General features: G+C 36.7%; 1 long non-coding RNA gene across 3 annotated transcripts in view; it reads right to left on the minus strand.

Moving 5' to 3' along the window:
- Window positions 1–3,972: 3,972 nt before the first annotated feature.
- Window positions 3,973–15,718, minus strand: part of Gm34699 — a 40,450-nt gene continuing 28,704 nt past the window's right edge. For all 3 annotated transcript variants that reach the window (XR_382712.2, XR_382713.2, XR_873713.1), the window contains 3 exons: window positions 8,850–9,002; window positions 8,189–8,394; window positions 3,973–5,547 (listed from right to left, as the gene is read on the minus strand). This is a non-coding gene — a long non-coding RNA (predicted gene, 34699). The remainder of the gene's footprint in view (window positions 5,548–8,188; window positions 8,395–8,849; window positions 9,003–15,718) is intronic.

The following is a 15,718-nucleotide window of genomic DNA, read 5'->3' on the forward strand; positions in this document are numbered from 1 at the left end:
ATTAATCAATAGCTATGTTTGAAAGATAAGATTTTCTAATACCAGGGTGACTGTATCTTAATACTCCCTTAAACATACAAAATCGAAACCACTTTATACTTGAGAATACGCAGATTCTCTGTTGGCAACTGCATTATTTGCTGGTCATGCTCTCCTACACTCTTTTGTTTAAAAGAAATAGCATAAGCACTGAAAATTATTTGAACTTCTTTTTAGAACATGAACTCCCCGTATATTCAAAATATTGATTTTCATGCTGAAATGTAGGCAGTGTGGACTTTTAGAGCAATTGCTTCTGTTGGGCAGGCTTTTTTATTGCCTCATCCAACCTCAGCACTGAGAGTTGAAAGGAATCTGTTCTTAGCTCAGTTACGAACATGTATCACTTAAGCATGTGTAGAGATGGTGGGCAGACAGCTAGTTCCAGGCTCCAGGTGACCACGCTATCAGAGCAAAGTATTTAATTGAGTTCTGCTGACCCTTCTCTTGACCACGTGTTACTTTTAAATTTGGAAAGCAAGAGAAAGAGTCTGTTTTTAGAGAAGAGCATAGCATTTGGTTAGCCAATGTCAAATGATCAGCCTTGAAAACACACATAGAAGTAACATTATACACACTGAGCAAGTTATATTTAGAAAAATATATATGTATACACATATGCATAGCTGCATGTGATAAGAACTGATGAAAAATACTCTGAGTTAGAAAGAGGATAGATATATAAGAGCATTTGGAGTAATATAAGGAAAAGGAGGAATGTGTTAATTATATTAGAATCGCAAAAATAGAATGAAAAATAATTACAGATTTGTGGATTAATAGGGCAAAAATTACTATAATAAAAGATAATTTCAGAGGACAATCAATAAATCAACTTTGACCTCCCTTATCGACTGCAGAAAATAAACTTCTTATCTAGAAAGCAGCTGGTAACTACAATGAATTAGTTCTGAGAAACCAATTAGAAACTAATTAGAATTGAAAGTATTAAAATATACAGAAAGCAAAGCACTATAAGGTAGCATATGGTGTTATAAAACTGTCCAGTATAACAAAATATAAGTAAGACTGTTTATGAAAAGGATAGAAATTTAGTTTTTAATTTAGGTCCTTGGGAATTGATAGGATATTAATAGAAAATGTGCCAAAGTTTCTCATAGAGAGAGAACTTGGGGGAGAGGGGGCAGGTGAGAGAACCAGTGTTTAAGAGGAGTAGTTATGGTGGAATGGAAAGTTTGCATGACAAATAAGTGGATTACCTTGAAAGGTATATAAAAAGTATATGCCTGAGCTCTCTAACATAGAATAAAGGACTTAATCCTGAAGGTGAGCAAGATTAGCTGTAAAAAAGATTGATAAATGCTGGGAAGAGGAAAAGCCTAACAGTCCACTGAGGAAAAACTAGTCTTTGTGTAATTTACTTGGGAGTTGCTGTAACTGACAAGACCTTGAGCGGATGCAGCCAGAGTGTTATCAGTGGGAATGGGCAGGAAGGGATGGTTTCAGGAGACATGGTCTAGGAATGTCAGATTAAAGAACAGGATATCAGACTTTCTGAGCCTGGGTGACTGGAGCATACTGATACAGTAACAGGAGTGTGGACATCAAAAGTATGGCTTGTAACAACGGAAATCATAAACTGGTTTGAAGAGTAAATGGAAATGTTGATGTCAAGGAGGATGACCAGAAGCTAAGACTGGTGAAATATATTTGGTGGATGTCTTTATAGGGGTCATAGGTGAACCACAAGTTAAAGCCGTGCTAAGCCCAAGAAAGGAGTAAGAAAATTAAATCCTAGAAATGCCAACATCGCAGCAAATGAAGCAAGCAATCTCAGAAAGCAAGAGGAAGAGTTAGCAGTGAAGAATGTAGCTAGGTGGACAGAAGCCCCAGCCCAGAAATCTGCCTTGAAGATATGATGTCATTGGAGACATTGTGTTCTCGAAGAAAGGTGTTTTCTGCCTTTACTTTAGAGAACTAAACAGGCCTGACATCCGTGATGACTGAGTCTTCTTCACAGTATGTTAAATGTATTTATTGCCCAAATAATAGCACAATGCCCCCATTGTCATTATCTACAAAATCTTCAATCCTAATAACCATATAGGGCAAAAAGAAAGGAGCAAGAGGGAAATAGGAGAGGGTTAAATTGTACAAGGTGCCCTAGGAAGACCGAGCAGCATGAGGACTGTCAAGGACAGCTCAGAGTCCTCTAGGATGGCTCAAGGGTAAGTAAAGAAGGGTAAAGGGACACTGTACTCCAGTTTTTTCAATATTCTAAAAGTTGGTCATCTGTCCTTTAATAATTCAGAGAGAAAAGTCTAAGAATTTTCTAAAAGTCCATCTACTCAACTAATTAGATTAGGTTTTGTTAGTTAATTTTTACTTTGCAACACAAAATATGCACCCATAACACATTAGCAAACTGTGTTCCATACATTTGATAGGATCAACTCAGATGAGATAGAAATCAGTGTAGTGTCTTTCTTACTATGAAAGAAAGAAAGAAAGAAAGAAAGAAAGGAAGAAAGAAAGAAAGAAAGAAAGGAAGGAAGACAGAGAGAGAGAGGAAAGAATCAGGAAAAGAAAAAAAAAGAAAATTTTAATCTTATAATAAAAGCTCCCAAAAGTTTCCAAAAACAATTGTCATTAAGTAAATAAATTCAATAAATACATATACCTGTACTAGCTAGAACTATATTTTGCTGTACAAGGAGATATAATGATAGTGGCTTTCAAGTCTTTCCTGTTTCTCATCTGAACCGTGGCAGGTGAGAACAGATGACTAGAGAAGCTTTCATTCTAGGCTTACTTTATCTTTTGTTTATCTTTCTGAGATCTTAATATACAAAATGTACTCATATATCACGATGACTGTTTCAAATCACATTTGCCCAGACAAATGATACCTCTAAAATTAAATAACTCTGTACTAACATTCATTCATATGCACAGAGTTGTTTTTATCTATTTTATCTTCTACCTTCAGAATAAATTTCTAGTGCCAAAATGTCATTCAGAAAGGGCATAACAAATTATGATGTTAACCATAGTACACAAGAGTTGCCTTTCAACCAACACATGCCCTTGAAAAAATCAAGCGTATTGTTTTCTCAGTTGTTGGAGAGGTGAAAATATTTATTAGTAATTTCAATTTGTACTTTGTTGGTCATAAGTGACCTTGAATAACTTTAGTGAATATTAACTATGCACATTTTTCTCTGGAAAACTGTCCTGATTTTATGATAATTTTTGGAATCAAATGAAAAAAAACATTTGATGCTTTCTAAATATGAGCTAGCTTTAACAAAGGTTACTCTTTCTACTTTCAGAGCTGATGGTCAGATCACTTAAAATGTCACATAAAATAATGATTTGAAACTTGCATTTATAGTTATTAAATGTTACCCAGTTTGATTGATAAACTGACTCAGACAGAAGACAGAAGAAGAACATGTGCAAACAGCTTTCTTGCTGCCATTACCTTTCACACCCAGGCTGATGGAAAAGTTAACCATTTCTACCACAGGCATGACCAACCACCTAGGATTAATCGTCACTCTCCCATAATTCTATGAGAAACAGAGAGCTTCTAGAATTGCCTTAGTATTCTTCCCCTCTCCTCAACTTATGTCCTTCAAAACACTTTGTTCTGGATTGCTAAATAGAGTACACCCCTATGCATCTCCTTGCAAGCTCCTTGCTAAGACATTGGGAAGTGCATCCCAGAAAGCAACACTCAGTCACTTCCAAACTTGTTAAGTTTTCCAAAATGTTTTAGTGTCCCATAATTAAATCCTTGATTAAATAAACAAGGCAGTTTATTTCTGTATGTCAATCGACACATCAGACTTGTGGAATTTGTGTTACCAGGCTACAAATCAAAGACACCAAAAAAGCAGTAAGCATATTATCTAAATCTGCATTATTAAAAAAAAAGTCATTTAATAATAAAAAGAATTTTTTATTAAAGTATTTTGATTTTATCAGATTAATCCATTATACCTAAAATATACACTTTCCTTTTTATATGACTTGATTTGTCTTGGTGGCTGCTTATTGTGTGGACATGTGATACATTAAAGCAAAATAAATAAGAAAGGAAAATGACATTTACTAAAAAGCCCCAATATTAAATATGCTTTTAAAAATGCTTCACAGGAAGTGAAATAAATAACTGTTTCAAAAAGTGAGTCTTCATAAGTAAGTCACAATTACTTTACTATAGAAGTGTCCAATATAATTGACTGCTGGGCTACTGAAAGACACATACTTCTATCTAGGAGCTATGAAGTTTCTCTTAAATGGCTTTAGAATTGGCAATTCAAGGCATGTTATCAGCGGTGAAGTGCTATTCCTTATACAGCTGAGCAAAATAAACAAAATGATTCAAGTGCCATCTATAGGAAATGCTGAGGTACAGGAAAAAAATTGCCATGGTGATTGATACATAACCTTAACATAATACATTTTTTTTTTCTGCAGAGTTGAACATTTGGGCTTTGATTTTGAGTAATTAGAAACTTCTCATGCAGTCTAAACCAAAGACATCAATGCCAACCTTTCCTGCTATTACCTTTGGCTTTGCTATAGTCTAGTTTCCAAGTCTAAAATGGTGATACAGAGGAGATGAATATCTGATGTGTTAGTTACAAGCTTTTCACGCTGAGGCTGAGTTATGAGTGCCGCAGTTGACAGCAGCAATTGTTGTTTGTAATTATCTCTATTTTCCTCATAGGTGGTCTCTTTGCTGCTACAATTTCTAAGCAATCAAAAGTAATGGTGACTTCTTTTAAAGCTGTAATATTCAGGACTGAACTTCCTCCCACTTCATTCATCTGCATCAGGAAAAATAAAACTGAAAATGCTTAATGACAGCAAATGTCAAATGTGTCTTCCCTGGGCTTCTGTCGCAGGATACATGAAATGTTAGGTTTGATTATCACTTAGGTGGTTAAATAAAATAGATGTTTGATGTTAAACTCAGGCTGCACTAAGGCTAGGATAGCAGATTTTGACTGAATATTCTAGCAGGGAGTGGTCACCTATGTTGTGAAGCACTGTGAGAGTATATTTCATCATGGCAGGTAAGAGATGTTCAAGATCAAGACAACGTGTGTGTGTGTGTGTGTGTGTGTGTGTGTGTGTGTCACCCTGGGGTACTGAATATTTAAAGCTGAAAGGATTTGAGAGAAAAAAAAAACAGGTACAAGCAAGACTTTCTGACATTCTCTGAAGAAGATCATGAAATCTTCATATAAAAGGTGCTCTCCTCACCCTTCATGAAAAGGACATTCTTGTTGGGGATGACTGAAGGATGCTAAGAACAACTGAAGGGATGAGTCTTAGCTCAACTCTCCCTTGTCTTCTCATACTTCTCCACAGCCCTACAGCCAGCATCAAACCTATGAAACACTCAAGTCCCACATTTATCTTGATCGTTGAGACCTTATAAAGTAATCTTCGTCATATAACATTTATAGTTCACAAATTTGTATGTTTTTCTTTTGGAAATCTGTATTTTGTTCCATGGATCCAGTCGAAGGTCTGAAAAGAGAAAGAAAAGTAATTACCTACCTATTTATCTTACTTACTAACCTACACACACACTCACACACACACACACACACACACACACACACACACACACACACACACACACACACACATACAGCAGTCACAGAAGCAGCACTTAATTAGTCATTAAGACTACTTAGCAATGCTTTAGCAGTGATTCACATCTACTCCTGTGGATTAAGGGAATCTGTGTTGGACTGAAAACATCATATTAATTGTGTAATAAACTGCTTTTAAATACATCAAAAGTAGTATAGAATGGCTAAGATCAAAAACTCAGGTGACAGCAGATGCTGGCAAGGATGTAAAGAAAGAGGAATGAACACTCCTCCACTGCTGGCGGGATTGCAAGCTGGAAATCAGTCTGGCGGTTCCTCAGAAAATTGGACATAGTTCTACTGGAAGATCCAACAATACCACTCCTGGGCACATACCCAGGAGATGCTCCAACTTGTATTAAGAACACATTCTCCACTATGTTCATAGCAAGCTTATTTATAATAGCAAGAAGCTGGAAAGAACTCAGATGCCCCTCAACAGAGGAATGGATACAGAAAATGTGGTACATTTACACAATGGAGTACTACTTAGCTATTGAAAAAAAATGATTACATGAAATTCTTAGACAAATGGATGGATCTGGAGGATATCATCCTGAGTGAGGTAACCCAGTCACAAAAGAACACACATGATATGCACTCACTGATAAGTGGATATTAGCCCAGAATCTCAGAATACCCAAGATACAATTTGCAAAACACATGAAACTCAAGAAGAAGGAAGACCAAAGTGTGGACACTTCGATCCTTCTTAGAAGGGGGAAAAATACCCATTGAAGGAGTTACAGAGACAAAGTTCAGAGCAGAGACTGAAGGCATGACCATCCAGAGACTGCCCCACCTGGAGATCCATTCCGTAAACAACCACCAAACCCAGACATTATTGTAGATGCCAACAAGAGCTTGCTGACAGGAGCCTGATATAGTTGTCTCCTGAGAGGCTCTGCCAGTGCCTGGCAAATACAGAAGTGGATGCTCACAGTCATCCATTAGACAGAGCACAAAGTCCCCAATGAAGGGACTAGAGAAAGTACCCAAGGAGCTGAAGGGGTTTGTAGCCTCCTAGGAGGAACAACAATGTGGACTAACCAGTAACCCCAGAGCTCCCAGGGACTAAACCACCACTCAAAGAAAAAACATAGAGAGACTCATGGCTCTAGCTGCATATGTAACTGAGGATGGCCTAGTTGGTCATCAATGAGAGGAGAGGCCCTAGATCCTGTGAAGGTTCTATGCCACAGTGTATGGGAATACCTGAGCCAGGAAGTGGGAGTGGGTGGGTTGGGGAGCAGGGGGAGGGGGAGAGGATAGGGGATGTTTGGAGGGGTAACTAGGAAAGGGGATAACATTTGAAATGTAAATAAAGAAAATATCTAATAAAAAAAGTAAAATAAATAAGATCTCATTAGCTCTGAAAAAATAGTATAGCATAAGCAAGTATACTTTGACTTCAACCTGTATTGCACAGGTATTTAATAACATTTTAAATATATTCCAAACAATCTATACTCAGGAAGCTATGCTTAACTACATATATTTTATTAAATCTTTACAGAAAGACTTTTCAATTATAGGGAGAAAAAAGCTTGCCAATAAGTTAGTGGTACTAAGGTCAATGTTTTTAAGAAACGTGGTTGTCTAGGAAGAGCATATGAATATAGGTATAGAAAACAAAATCATGAATAAACCCAAATAGGAAATCAACCCAGAAGCAGGATTATTAAGACCTGTGCTCTCATTCTTGGCCTGAGGCTTAGTTCTGCCACTTCATTTAACTCTCCCTCAGCTATGCTAGCCACCAAACTATTATTGCAGGAGCCTCAGTGGAGATAGTCTATATCTCTATGTTTATTAGAGGGACAGAGAACAGAGAATAACATTCCAAGGGTAATGAGATAATGTGATTATATTTAGTATTATGGGTTGATAAATTAACCACAGGTATAATTTGAGTTAGGACCAAGAATAATAGTCACCCTCTCTCTCTAAATGGAAACTAATTTACCTAAAAATTATAAAGGCAATCATTTGTTCACGTTTCCTACAACATGGTGGATGTTTTGTTTGTTTGTTTGTTTGTTTTCCTATTGATTTGTTTTATTTTGATTTTTTTGCTGTTATAAAATACCTGACATAACTTATGAGAGGGGATATTTATTTCTCCTGGGTTTCAGAGGTTTTCAGCAGCAGGCAGGCAGTGTTTGTAGGAAGGATATAACAAGGGTGCTTTTATTAGGACATCTCTTTTTTTTTTTTCAGTATAGTTTTCAAATTTGTAGATGTTATTGAGTGTGTGAAGTAGTTCATTCATTGTATGAATAACCTGTTGCTTATCTGTCATTTTTTACATCTTGAGATTTTTATAAATGAACACTGTATTTATATAATTTTGACTTAATCCTCTTCACCTTCAGCTCCCCCTTGTCTTTCATACTTCCTCTAATATTCACAACCTCTTAATCATTACTACTACTATTATTGCTACTACTACTAATATTCGACCCCTTTCCTAAGCCAATGTAATTCCTAACTACATTTGATAAAATACTTACGTTTGCAAGTAAGTCTAGCTTTCATCCCTCTTCAGAGAAGCTTGATTTTTGTAGTGAATTGGGGGCCATCAGTAAGATTCACAATTGGTTATAATACAGAGAACCACTGATGGGGTACTCATACGCACTGCTTCTAAGAGAAGATGAAACAGTCTTCTCTGAGGGCAAGCCTCCACAGTGGACAACCCAAGTGGTCAATCATAAGCCTGTAATGAAACATTTTAAAGGAATATATGTTTCAGAAAAACAATGAAGAATATTTCCACTGAATTAAATTAAGAAAACATACAGTTTTTGAAGTCTATATGTTTTTCAGTATGCCAGTGATATGGCTCCTGTAGGAGAGAAAAGGCACTTGTTCTGGTATTTGCAGAAATAGAAGCCAAGTGAAGAAAAACAAAACACATCTATTTGGCAAAACAATTTTGATGAAAACTAACATTGGGCTACGATCAATTTCAAAGAATTCTGGCCCCACAAATGAAAGGACAGACTCCCCTTCAGTGGCAGTTTATACTTACTAGTACACAAGTAGCTTTCATGGTAGCAAATATAATCAAATATGTAATTGTATCCATATGGTGTGCCGCAGTGTAAATACCTTGCATTTTAAAATTCTACCTTTGCCTATGAAAGAAGATATTTACTGTGTGTTGATTACCTGTGACATTCTTTTCTAGGGAGATTTATTCAATGCATCCACAGTAGGAAGATGGACAAGGAGATCCAGGGACAGCAGATACACAAGCCCATCTTCTGTCTGTGATGTGCTCTACCTTCTCCGCCTCTGTTTATCATCACCACTCAGGGACCTCTTCATCAAGAGAAGCCATTTGGGTAAAGAAAAATTGTCACATTAAGTTTCCTATTGAAGATGATTATCAGTGTTGGATAAATCATAAAGGCAACTATTAGAAACCAACAAAAAAGAAACAATGGTGTGCAGTAAGTAAAGAAGGAATTTGAATTATGTAATATCCATATTTATTTATATGCTTGAAGTTTCAGGGACAGGCTAGCTAGAGCCTAAAAAAAAGTTTGTGTTCTCTTGAAATGAGGTTTCAGAGGACAGAGCTCAATTAAATTAATGTTATTCTATGTAAATACTATGAAGACTGGAATTTTTATATTTGTCATATTAATTGAAATAGTATATTCTTCAGAAAGTGATATTTTTATCTTGAATATGATTTTCCTTTGAAAAATGTCAACATTTAAATGAAAAATATTTGACTGTATTCTATTTATAAATTCAGCTGTATCTATTTGATTTTTAATAATAAACTAAGTTTTAAACTATGCCAAGTATTATTGTAAAAATCATTTAACAATTACTGATAAATTGGATAGACAAAAAAATTGCTAGTATGTATAAGATAAAAACAAGAAGTTAGTCTTTTAAAAATTAGGTTTTGAAATTATAACTTTAGTAACTTGAACTTTTATTAATTAACCCATAATTAATTTTCTTCACACGGAGATAAAATGAAAGACAGAATCTTAATTCTATCAGGATAAACACTATTGGGCGAATGTGCACAACTGCTAAAAAAGGAAGTGAGCAAAAATGTTCAAAGTTCAAAATGATGCACAAGACAGAGGTCAGAAAGAGTCAAGCTCCCAAAGGAAGAGGAACAGGAAGAACACAAATATAGCATGCACAGGAAGGACATTGTTGACCGCCAAAGCCATCCTTTGTGTTCCCGGAAATCTAGAAGAGTTACAGAATGGGAGAAAATAATTGTAAACCATACACTTGACATGGGATTGATACCCAGAATGCAATAAGGGTATTTGTAAGGAAAATAAGAAAAAGCTCAATACTTAAAAATAAATCAGATGAAACAATGAATAATGGGTCAAAATAGACATTTCCCAAAAAGAAGTCACAGTCATATATACATACGAAAAAATGTCTAACATCAATAACAGTTTAAAATGCAAATCAAAACCATACTGAGTTATCAAATCACTCCAGTTAGAGTCTTTGTATATAAAAAGATGAAAGAAAGGTGCTGGTGGGGATGTGGTAAAAGGAACCCCTGGCATACCATTAGTGGGATTAAGAAAACAGTACTGAGGTTAGTGAACAATTTAAAGAATAGGATTACCTTATATTCCAGCAAATATAACACTGCACATATGCCCAAGCAAAATGAAATCAGCATACCAAAGTCAAATCTGCATAACTGTTCATTGCTGTATTTAAAACAATAGACAAGAACCACAAGCAGCCTAGGTATCTAATAACTGATGAAGGGATAAATGAAACTATGTAGCATCCAGTTCACCATGACTCAGCTTTAAAAAAGAAAATCCTATTGCTTGCAATAATATGGATGGAACTGAGTTCACTGAGTAAAGTTAACCAGCCCCAGAATGACAACTCATCTGTGAATTCTCAAAACTGACATCATTGAAATTAACAGTAGAATGGTGGTTAACAGAAGCTGAGAATAACAGCCAGCAATTCACAGAGGGGCTCTGTATCATTCAAAACAAAATCACAGTTAGGGAAAAGAAATATGCTTATGCATTTTATTCTATGCTCGGGTACCTATAGATAAAAGCAAAGTACTGAATTTTGTAATTTAAAAAGTATATGTTTTAACCACAAATGAATTGTGCTTGCAATGGAAGATAGGATGATATGAGCAAGCATTAAAATATTCCATTCTACTACATAAATATGTCATATGAAATTTTAATTAATGATAAGACTGATATGAAAGGAATAAAGAAAAGGTAAGATTGAGTCTATGTAGATGAATGTATCTAAAATCAAAGGAAGAAAGGCCTCAGCCCCTTATCCCTTGGAAAGGAGCTAGACTTTGCATGATATCACAACCATGAGCTGTCAGAAATGGTGAGGGGCCTCCATGAAAAGCTACAGAGGAGTAAACTGGTGAAACTGGGCAGAACCATCATTGTTCATGCTCAGAAATCAACTATTTCTCTTCCAATGGGAACATTAGCCACAATGACCACAGATCTCAAGATCTCTAATGGAATGCATTAGAGAGTGATTAAGCAGACAGCTCCTACCATAAATCAGTGTAACCAGAGTGTAACATTTCCCTCTAAGCAAACTGATCTCCCAGAGTCAATTTAATGTACAGGTCCATGAACCACCTCATTCCCAGAGAGCAGAACAATTACTTCCCCTTCCTAATTCTCACTATCACACTTTATTATGCCTATTTCATGTATAGAAATATAGACAAAATCTGCTAAAGGCATGAGAATGTTTTTTTAAAGTGTATTGTAAATTTTTGGATGAGAAAATACATTTACAACAGATAATTGGATAACAGAATGTCACCTCAAAATACTTATATCTCAATGTTGAAATACTTTGATATAGATTCTCTTTAATTTAAAATACAATCTTTTCACCAACATGCATCTGAACATTCTCACTATGATAAAGCTTTAATAATATTTTTAACATAACATTTTTATTGATTCTCTGAGACTTTCACCTACACCAATAACACTCATTCACCATTCCTTCCATGTGTACCCTCCTACATCTGTGACTTCCTCACCCAAAATAATAGTAATAATAATAATAGTAAAATAAGAATTTTTAAAAAGAAAAGCAAGTCCAATTTGTGCTGTATATATACTCTCAGTGGCCTGCCCCTTAAGTAGAACTGAGTCTGTACCCTCCTACACCCCTGGCAGAAACAATCAATTGTGAAGATCCGTACTTCAGCATCCCCATCGCACCTTTTAAGAGTTCTCTTTGGTGGCTCCTATCTATGCTGCTACATTTTTGGTGAGGTAGGGTAGGGGTTGTAGCAGAAGTCTTCCATCCCCCTCTTTCTCAACTGTGGAGCTACAGTCATAGGTATCACAGCCAGTGGGATCATGGGCCTGAATATCATTTTGGGAGATACCACAGACTACAAACATGGATTCTGGTTTCAGTAGACCCTCAACCTGGCTTTAGATAGCATCACAGAGTGTGTGCTGTAGATACAGTGATGTCTATACATGGCATTGAGTACTAATATGGGTCATGAACATCAACACAGACCCCAGCTGTAGAACGACCATGGACCCAGACATGGCCCTTGCCTGTAACATGGTCCCAGACATCACCAAGTCCCCAGATGACAGTGAAGACCACCTGTATCTATATAGCCCCTGGGCAGTATCAAGATGACCTCAGGCTGCAGCCTAGACCATAAACTTTAGCACTGCAACCAGTGGAAATACAGGCCAAAGACATCATCATGACTTCCTGGCTGCAGTTGGACCACAGACCTAGATTGGCCCTTGGCAGCAGCAAGGACCTAGACATCACCATGGTCTTAGGTGACAGAAAAAGTGCATTCACATGCACACTGCCCAGATTTCAGTGATATTTTTCATTGTATCTATATGTGTATAGGTATGAATAGAGTTGCTCATGGAGGCCAGAAGAGTATTTTGAATTCCATGGAGTTCATTGTAAACTGCATGACATGGATACCAGAACCTAAACTCAAGTCCTCTAGAAGAGCAGAATATGTTCTTAACCACTCAGTCATCCCTCCAGCCCCAAAGGTTGTTTTACTATTTGCTCTTTTTCTGATGAACTTTATTATACTTAGTGTGAACTATTGATGCCACATGAATCTAGAGTGAGAAAAGAAGGAACCCCAACTAAGAATTGCTCAGATCTGATTGGCTGTTGGTGTTTTGTGAATCATTATCTTAATTACTAATTGATGTATAAATTCCAACACACTGTGGACAATGTCATCTTTAAAAGGCATGTTTTCAGCTACCCAAGAAAAGTACATGAGCAAGCTAGAAGAAGCAAACAAAAAGCACTGTTCTTCTGTAGTTTTTGCTTAGTACTCTTGCCTTGAGGCTCTCACATGGCTTCCCTCGTTAATGAACTATAATCTGTAAGCCAAATAACACTTTCCTCCCCAAGTTGTTTTGGTTATTGTGTTTGTGGTGATTTGAATGGAAATGGTCTTCATGGACTCCAAATTGAGTGTTATTGTTTGAAAGGATTAGGTGTGTCCTACTTGGAGGAAGTGTGTCCTACTTGGAGGAAGTTTGTCATTAGGGGTATGTAGAGGAAATTTAATTGAGCAACATTTATCCAGCAAGAATGTCAACATGTGGAAGATTACAATATGATCTGGCTCGAACATAGATATGCCCTTATCTAAGTGCACACTTTTAATCTCTAAGGATAATTTGCAGAAGGAAGTGTCCTTCTTGGATAGTGATGTCTAATTGAAAGGCTGACAAAGTGATGAATCAGAAAAAGATCTGACATGTGATATGCCCAACGCACCTGAGAGCAGCACATGGAAGAAAGGCTATTTAAGAACACCTAGATAGAGACAACAGTGGTAGTATGGGTGGTAGGTGGTGTGTGTGTGTGTGTGTGTGTGTGTGTGTGTGTGTGTGTGTGTGTGGCAGTTTTACAGGGACCATTTTATAGACACAGTTTACAGAAAGAACAAGCTAGATACAAGGCAAAACTAGCTAGACAATGAAAAGGAGCCAGAAGATTAGAACATATTGCCAAAGTTAGTATGAGGCTAGGCAAAGCAATTCAGTCAGAAGCTGAGAGAAGCTGAATTGAAATAGTCATCTTGGAAGATTAGATTGTACAGAGGCTAGAAGCTTTCAGACCTATGCCTAGAAATAGAAGAAAGAAGGAATATTCTGTGCTCAGCTCAAATGGTGTATTTGCATAGCTTGCATACCACTCTCATCTTGACACTTCAACTGAGCAAATAAAAGTAACAATTATAGGGATGGGCCTTGAGGTTTTCAAAAGCTAAGCCAGCCCCAGTGTCAGTCTCTCTGCCTCCATGCTGCCTTCTGACCCAGATGCAGAACACATCTCCAGCACCATGTCTGCCTGAACAATGGCACTCTTTCCACCATGGCAATGATGGACTAAAGCTCTGAATTATAAACTTACCTTAATTAAATGCTCTCCTTCATAAATCTTCCCTTGTTCATGGTGTCTCTTCACAGCAACAGGACATTGACTAAAACAGTGTTTATCACAGCAATAGAAAGCAAACTAGAGCACACTACTGTGGCCTAGTAATTCTTCAAATTAAGACTTCAGTTTGTTGCACTAAGGATTGTCTTGCAGATCATACTGCAATTGTCATAAGGTTGGTAGGACATATAGACCAAAGTTTAACATAGACTCATCATTGATCAAAATAGGGAAATCAACTGTTACAACAAATGGTTCTTAAATATTTTCTTTCTTTAACATATGAAATATATCCCTATTAGTAACAGGGGTTCACTGTGGCTAAAGATTGTAGTCAAATGAGATAATTTTAAATACTAATAATCTTATTCAAATATTGTCCTTTCATTCCTTTAACCTTGAAAATTATATGCATAAGCAATAATATAATATGAATACATACTGAAATAATGTGTACAGAAAACTAGATTCCATAGTGACTTTGGAAATTATAGTGGCTTGCATATGCTTAGGCCATTAGTGGCACTATTAGGAGGTATGACCTTGTTGGAGGATGTCTGACCTTGTTGGTGGAAGTGTGTTGATGTGGGGGCGGGCTTTGAGATGCTTCTCCTACTGCCTGAGGACAGTCTGCTCCTGGCTTCCTTTGGATGAAATGCAGAACTCTCAGCTCCAACCGTGCCATTGAGCCTACGTGGATAATGCTGTGCTTCCTGCCATGATGATAATGGACTGAACCTCTGAGTCTATAAGTCCACCCTAATTATATGTTGTCCTTTAAAAGAGTTGTCTTGGTAATCGTGTCTTTTCACAGAAGTAAAACCCAAACTAAGATAGAAGTCAATATGGTGGTTTCTCAGAATTGGGAATCGATCTACCTCAAAACCATACTAGACCATTTCTGGGCATATACCCAAAGGACATTCTATTCCATCACAAGAACATTTGATCAGCTTTGTTCATAGTAGCCAGAAACTAGAAATGTCCTCAACCATAGAATGGATAAAGAAAATGTGGTACATTTACACAATGGAGTATTATTTAGCTATTTAAAAAATAACATCAAAAATTTGCCGGGAAATGGATGGAACTTAAAAAAAAAATCACTCTGAATGAGGTAACCCAGATCCAGTAAGACAAATAGGCTATGTATTCAGTTTTAAGTGTATATCAGCTATAAAGTAAAGCAAAATCATGCTACAATCGACAGACACAGAAAGGTTAAATAACAAGAAGAGCTAAGGGAAGGATGCATGAATGTCCCTGGAAAGGAGAAATAGAACACATTTCATAAGTGGACTGAGGGCCTGTGGGGAAGGAAAAGAGGGATCAGGTGAAGAGTATAAAGGGAGAGAGTACTGGGAAAGAAGACTGAGACTGTGTGGCATTTCAGGGTCAAAATAGAAACCTGGTGCAATGGAAGGTTTCTATTTTGCAATGGGCACCTTAGCTAAGATTCCTAGTACTGGGAGATATGGAGCCTGAACCTGCTATCTTCTGTAACTACTCAAGACTTTCAGTGGAGCAATTACAACACTAACCCACACAAAATATTCTACCTA

Source organism: Mus musculus, chromosome 13 (genome assembly GCF_000001635.26).
Source record: "Mus musculus strain C57BL/6J chromosome 13, GRCm38.p6 C57BL/6J".
NCBI classification, from domain to species: domain Eukaryota; kingdom Metazoa; phylum Chordata; class Mammalia; order Rodentia; family Muridae; genus Mus; species Mus musculus.